Below are 7,051 nucleotides of genomic sequence, written 5' to 3'. Positions count from 1 at the left end.
ACACAAAATTCCTGACAGAAGAGAGCCACACATCACTCGTCGGGGGAGTCCCAGCACCATCCTGCTGCGTGTACGGATCGCGTCCCGAAAACCAGCGGGACCAACCGGCGTTCCAGAGTCCCGCGGGCGGACGACGGACTCCCACAGCAGGTTGCCGAACAAGGCGTGCGCAAGCATGTCGGCCGTGTGCGTTGACTGGGGATGCATACAATTAGCTAGCGAAGCCATCCGGGCCCATCCCGAACCTCTGGAACGTGTCACATCTCCCGAAACGAATCGCTAGCCTCTGTAGGAACTGTCTGCCAGGAAACGAGACGTGGGCAGTTAAGACTTGCACACACCTAACCTCACTAGACAGCATAATTACTGAGATGATATGGAAGGACAATTCCGCGGCTAGTTTTAGGAACCTCATATTCGGAATCCCCCTATCAGAAATGAAGAACCAATTATTGGAGTGTAAAATTCAATAAGTAAGACACACCGAAATCAACTGGGTCCCCCTGAGCTTAAGACTGCTAATTGACTGCTCTCAGGGGGCAAGAGTGTGTTCATTAGAGCATTACGGCGAACACTTGACAGCGAACACTCCGTCGTTGCACACCTGGTACGGAACTAGCTCACTCAATGATCCGTAGCCCGAAAACCCGCTCATCCGTGGCGGCCAGGACTCAACTCGGCCGACATATGCGTGACTTAACTGATGCGCGACTCACACGGGGATTCTAATGAGAGCAACAGTCGGCCGACCTCGCATCAGGTGAGAACAACGGAGAAAAGGAGGAAATTAATTTGATCCAGTCAATAAATAGCTCTGAATGGAGGTGCTCTCTCTCTCTCTCTCTCTCTCTCTCTCTCTCTGCGGAGGGTTGCGATAATAGCTAGACCACGGACACGGCCTGTCAACCAACAAGTTTGTGTTTTCTGATCGTAACTGAGTCTTAATTAATTTGTCTTCTAATTCGGTACGTAGGTGGTCTGCCTGCGTGTCCATCAAATATCTCAAAATGGCTTCCTTTTGTTGGTGTGCTTCAAATCTGGAAGTCGCTCTATTGTCTAAAGCGCGTAGGCAAAATTCTTGAGCAAGCCATAACCTCAATTGCCGAACCGTTAGCTTCTGGTTGTATTCGAAGCGGTTACACTTCCTACCGTACTCTGTGGTATTGAACAGCTTAACTCACGCTCAAGGTCTCTTGGCTGGCGGCAATGTGAGGTTATAAAAGGTACAAAAACAATCCTTCCCTCCCACACACACACGCACACACATCAGTGCAGTGTTGTGGCAAACCGACCTGAAACAGGCGTTTTATTGACATATTGCAAACGTTTTACAGCGTCCTAGCGAATAGGTCGAAGAGGTCCGTTGCAGTACCCCCCGGTTTTGCAACAAACATAACCTTTAAACACTACCGCTTCGGGAGCAGCAATCACCTGCATCGTTTATGATATCGAACGTTTTGCCGCCTCTGGTGCAGGTTCTCGCAGTACCTGGCTTACGGGGCTAATTTGAACTAAACCGGACCGCGTGAGGCTCGTATAGTTGGGTGGGCGTGCCCGCTCAAGGTAGCCGTGACCACGTCCGGGCGAGAACTCCGGAGCAAAAAAAAAAAGGGGTTTTTGTTAAATAGGAGGCTTGTTGACAAAACTCACACCGCCGGTAACCAAACTGCCCGCCCGTGCGTTTGTTTATGCGATAATTCTTCAAAGTTTTTCCCGCTTTGCTTTCGGGAGGGCCATACCGACAAGCTGGCCCGAAAGGGGTAGCAAAATTATTCATGCTGCACTTCCATTTGTCTGCAATCAGCTGTGTGGTCAAAATGGAACACCCACCACACCGTTTACCAGATATCCTGAAGACACAGGCGACCTAACGCCCTCCTTTTGTTTTCGTCCAACCAGCAACACAAGGTCCTTCACCGAAGTCCTGATCGCAATAAATGGCGGCGATAGTGGGAGTCAACGTGGACATTGGAGAATTAACTGGATTGTACGTACCTCGTCTTCACGAGCGGAGTTTTTGTCGGGAACTTCACAAAAAAAGAGCACCACGATATCAATAATACCCCTGAATCGTCACTTAATCTAGGCTCAATCGCACACGACCGCTTGTCGCTGGATAAGGACGCAAACAAGACATCACCGGACATTGTCCATAAATCTGGAGGACTTGATTTAAAAAAAAGCGACACGTGACACCAAGCACACACTTCTTTACCAATTTTGTTGGGCGCGTGGTTCCAAGGATTTCGATTGATTGATTACAATCGCCTCCGGTTGAAAACCCCCCGATGTCTCAATTCCTTCTCCGAACTTTAAGGATTATAGCGTCGCCGAACGCCGCCCGATAGTGATCGCGAGCCGTCATTCCCCCCCCGGTTGGTGTAAAATTGAATCTTGTTTGCCGAACGCGCGTCTCAGTTATCGCGCATTAATTAGTTTAACTCGGGAGAGAAAACAAGCGTTCCAAATGGATGGTTTTTGAGCGGGATCAGAAGGATGCAGTTGGAAGGTGACGCAAAAAAGCAACGACTTTAAGTTGGGGGACTGAATTCTTGATCGACAGCAACAACATGTTAGCGTCTTATGGCGTCAACCCCAGGAAGTGCTCTCGAGCCATTCATTATTGAAGTGGGAGTTTCACCCTTTTCTGGTGTGATATTCTGCATCACGAAGGTGTCATGTCTGTCAACTCGTAAACGGTACCTAATGGTATTCAAACTCACGCGACTGTCCCCGAAAAACATCGCCGTACATCTCTCTTAATCCTCTCCCAAAGCTCATAATGCAACTGTACGTCACTGCCGTGAAAGGCTGGATCGGTGTACATCACTCAAGTCCGAAGTCCCCACCGCCACCGTCGGGACAGTGTCGAAACTGTTTAGAAACATCGTTGTCGTAAAACGGTGCCTTTTAGAGACCTCCGGATGGAAGGAGAAAGCGTTACAACTAGCCGCGACCGTTGCTCACTGTGATGTACACGGTCGGCGTCCAGATGAGCTAATGTAATCATCCGTAACCGGTGGGGATCGTACCGGCGGGGCAGCCCTACTTTAACGACTTTTCTGTCTCTGTGATGACTACAATCGGTCTTTCATGTGCAGCTGCACATTTTTATTTACCCGTGCCGTACCGCTGCAAGATACATTTGGTGGTGCGAGCTGGTGTGTTTTGAAGTCCACATACCTACAGCGGCGTTTAACTTCGGTTGTCAAACAAACGCGCGAGCGCTCGTACGTGATTGTGCCGGTACGGAGCGGATATTCCCGGATGTGGTTCAAGACCGTCCAGCCACTGTCTACTCGACCTCGTTGGCGATAGACTTCTTAGAGACTACATCCGCGACATCCAAACATAGCTACTCCCGCTTGGTCGCCAACTGACACCGAAAAGTTGCAGCTGCAGGAGTCCTCCTAATTCGCAATTCGTTCAATTTTTTTTTTCGTCCACCGTACGCCCGTAAGGGCCCGACGGGAGTTCGACTTTTTTAATCAACAAAATCAAATTTCTATAAAAACACAGCTCCCCGTCGCGCACCGCATCTACCGGTGGTTGTCCGGACCTCGCCGTGACCTTCCGCACACCATTAATGTGGCCCTCCGGTTACCGGTACTGATTTTGTTGTATCTGGATGGCGTTGAATCCCGCTGACTCAGTCGCGGAAACATTCAAGAGCCAATCCCCGTAACACTGACGGTGCTCTGTACTCCGGGGTTCGCTTTTTTTTTTCGCGCAAAGCCTGTAATTATCTGCCCGGCACGAAACGAATCAAATCGACTGTTGCCATCACACACACACGGGCAGCATCCTTACCGTGTTCCGGGTCTGGTCGCCCCTAGTGCTACGGAGTAGGGTGATTGCCAAATTACAGCTCTCTTTACACACTCGATTGTGCTCCGCGAGTGTGCAGGGGGTTTTCGTTCGCAAAAGTTGCACTTTATCGAATTTGCTGCACGTCCACACGCCCTCCAGTGCGAACTATTATCTACCGGATCTGCCCAGGTGTACTGCCCACCGGACCAAACCCGGACAGTGCGCCAACACGGGGGCCCTGGGTACATAAAAAGGGCATCAGACGCGATGGCGGGTTTGGCCGATGCCAGCAGGATGCGAGGACCTGGTGCTCTGGTCGTGGCCATCCGGACTGGTGTTGGTCAGTGTACCGGGGTTTCTGGGAGTAATAATTGTTGGGTTTTGGGCACGAGGTATATGCGCCACCGCCAGAGGTCACCGGCGAGTGAAGTAGCCCGATCCGAAACCAATCTAGAGCGACTTGTCGGTACCGGCACTTATTGGCATGATCGGCTAATTTGGTCCATTCTGACCGGTCGGAGGTTTTGCTAGGACCAGGCGAAACATCAGACATTTCGAGACTAAATAAATCAGCTTTATGTCTATTCCTTGAAGACATAGAAGAAGACATTAAAATCTCGACCGTGACTTCAAGAGTTCTACGGCGCAGCGTTTGATGTTTGGGCGGTAGACGATATCGTAAAGTGTCGGCAGACCGCTAAATAGCAGAGCTGATGTGTTTAACAGTCTAGATATTAAAGCGACTTTCAACTACCTCACATTATCTTTAGCCCAGAGCGTCGTTGGGATGTGTTTGAATTTGCCAAAAAAAAAACACCAAAACTCCTCCTATTAACCTCCATCTCTGTTTGCGGCTGCTCATTCATAAATTTAGCCCAACATCATCAACGTCACATTCGTTTGTTGTAAATTACCTTCTCCTCTCTGGACACTCGCCGCGCGCACACTCGACCGCATCATCAACCCCCGGTAAAAGGGGCAAGGTGGCAAGTTCAAGGTTGCTACTGTTTTGCGGGATCCGCAAAACGGCAAACCGCCGACGACTGGTAGTTGTGGCTGTGGTGCGAACTTGCCGAACTGCCTCCGCACGGTTCCACCGGTTCCCGAACACGGCCGGGCCCGGTCTGGGAATCCCGAAGCGATATACTGCGGTTACATCGACTGGTACAATTTGAGGTTAGATTACGGTGAGGAGGTTCAGATTGTTCCTCGCTTGATTGTCGTTTGCTTTTTTTCCTTATAGTTCTTCTTCCTCCGTTATTGCCACAACTGGGCCGAAGCTAATCTTTCAACCGACCAAACCTCACAAGATTGGTTAAAGAAGCAAACCGAGACTGTGAAGAAGAGAAAAAACGCTCACACACACACACACTCCGACGCACATGAAGAATTGGGTAAAGACTCCAATGGCCGATAAATCGATTTGTTCTGCTGTTGAGTTCGTGCCGCTTCGATTGCTCCCATTTCGAACCTGGATATTACAAATCGGGCGGTGGACGAGGACGCTCATCTGCGAGCTGGACGGGATGTCTGCTTGTGAGACGTGAGGACCTGAGGTGGCCAGTAACTAGTCGAGGACGGGTATGCCTGGTAGGTCTTTGCCTTCCCAACGGAAGCAACCACTTTGCGGTGTCCGCACATAATCAACAGCATCATCATTTTGCATCGATCGCGCTATTATTCGGACCATGCTGTGGTCAGGGGTTTGGGCGACATGTTAGGAGGCCCCTTCTTTTCCCGAGGTGCGATAACTTCATCACTTACGTACGCCCGCTACAATACACATTAAAAAAAAAATCTCCGAGGAAAACACATCAGCCACGGTTACCTCGGCAAACGATGTGCTTTTTGATGTCTGATTTCGATCTCCCATTGTGTACTACGATGTCCAGGAAACAAACAAAAAATCCTCCAATATTTCAAGTGCTGCTGCGCGTTGTAACAAATTACATGTGGAAAGCTCTCGATTATTAAGACAGCGGTACACAGATGTATCTCCTTTCTTCTCGAACCCCGAGCACTTGTGGAGCATTAGCGTTGAAAGGGAATTGGAGCTTTAATTCTTCTGGTCAGATCGTGCAGGATACCGGACCTAGCTCGAGGTCCCTATATTTGGACGAGCTCATCGATCATCTCTGAGCGCGCAGTAACCGTGGAGTAGCGGGCTGCTCTAAAACGATGCGACCCCATTCGACCTAAGAAGGATCAGGCATGTGACCGGCGGAGCTAAGCGTCATAATTGATGTCCGCACATAACTCATGTGTGAGGGCGCGTGTGTTCAAGTTTTATTTACCCCGACGAGCTCAAGCATTAGGCGAGAGATTTTTAAACCTGGCGTAAGACCTGGTGCGGGATAAAGGACCATTCTGGTTCGCGGTATAAGTCATGCCGGATCGGGTCGATCGAATGCCCGGCAGCCACCCTGCCCAGGGAATGAATGAGTACATTAATCTAATTCCGCTCTTGATTGTCGACCGGCCGTAATAAGCGTTCCTTGTATTCCTCATCTCTCCAAGTTCAAGAAATTCCAAGTGAAATGATTTCAGTATAGTAGAATCACCCATCTGCAACTAGCTCGCTCCACAAGAAACTCTGCAGAAGGTGTGAAGAGTAGCTATTGTAGGCTATAACAACTACAATAAAGCCCTTATCTGCTTTATTCATCCTCCAAAAAAAAAAAAACTCAAGCCTGCAGTGATCTAGTGATGTTCCGCTAGCACCAACTGGAACCTTCCAATATTCCGGCCTTTGTGTGCCGCGTCACTCCCGACTACCTCTTCTTAAGCCCTCTTGACTTGCCCTCAGCTAATCGGATCGTCGGATCGTTTGCGTTTCCTTCTGCCCGGTGTAAACACCGATTCCGGTCCGATTGGTAATACGTGGACGCTCGACGAAAAGTAGTTCGAGTTGCGTAAATGTAACGCCCGTTCTGAAACATCTGGAAGACTTGCCAGGACCATTTCCAAAACTGTCATATCGATGCTTTATTTATTGCTCCTTCTCACCTTGCTTTCAGCACCATTCAGCAGTAGCCGAGTCTCCGTGCGGCCGTGCCAAAGGGAAATCGAAAAGCTGATAAAATTCTAACGATGCAGCAGCAACTTCGATGACTTTCGTCCTGTTCTATCCGGTGAAGCGGTCCCCGGAGGACGGGTGAGGAGGTACCCGCGGAGTCTGTTTGTTTGTTTGTGTCTGGTTTAGCTGTCATTTTCGGATGCCGGGAGTGTGATTTGTTCTTCG

General features: G+C 49.7%; 1 long non-coding RNA gene across 1 annotated transcript; it reads left to right on the top strand.

The window, feature by feature from the left end:
- The first annotated feature begins 4,690 nt into the window (after positions 1-4,690).
- On the top strand, positions 4,691-6,493 carry LOC118503980. Its single transcript, XR_004905236.1, has 2 exons — positions 4,691-4,986; positions 5,054-6,493. It is a non-coding gene; the product is annotated as an uncharacterized LOC118503980 (long non-coding RNA).
- The last annotated feature ends 558 nt before the right edge of the window (positions 6,494-7,051 follow it).

The sequence above is a fragment of the Anopheles stephensi genome, chromosome X (genome assembly GCF_013141755.1).
Source record: "Anopheles stephensi strain Indian chromosome X, UCI_ANSTEP_V1.0, whole genome shotgun sequence".
Classification (NCBI taxonomy): domain Eukaryota; kingdom Metazoa; phylum Arthropoda; class Insecta; order Diptera; family Culicidae; genus Anopheles; species Anopheles stephensi.
This window is presented reverse-complemented; position numbering and strand designations above follow the sequence as displayed.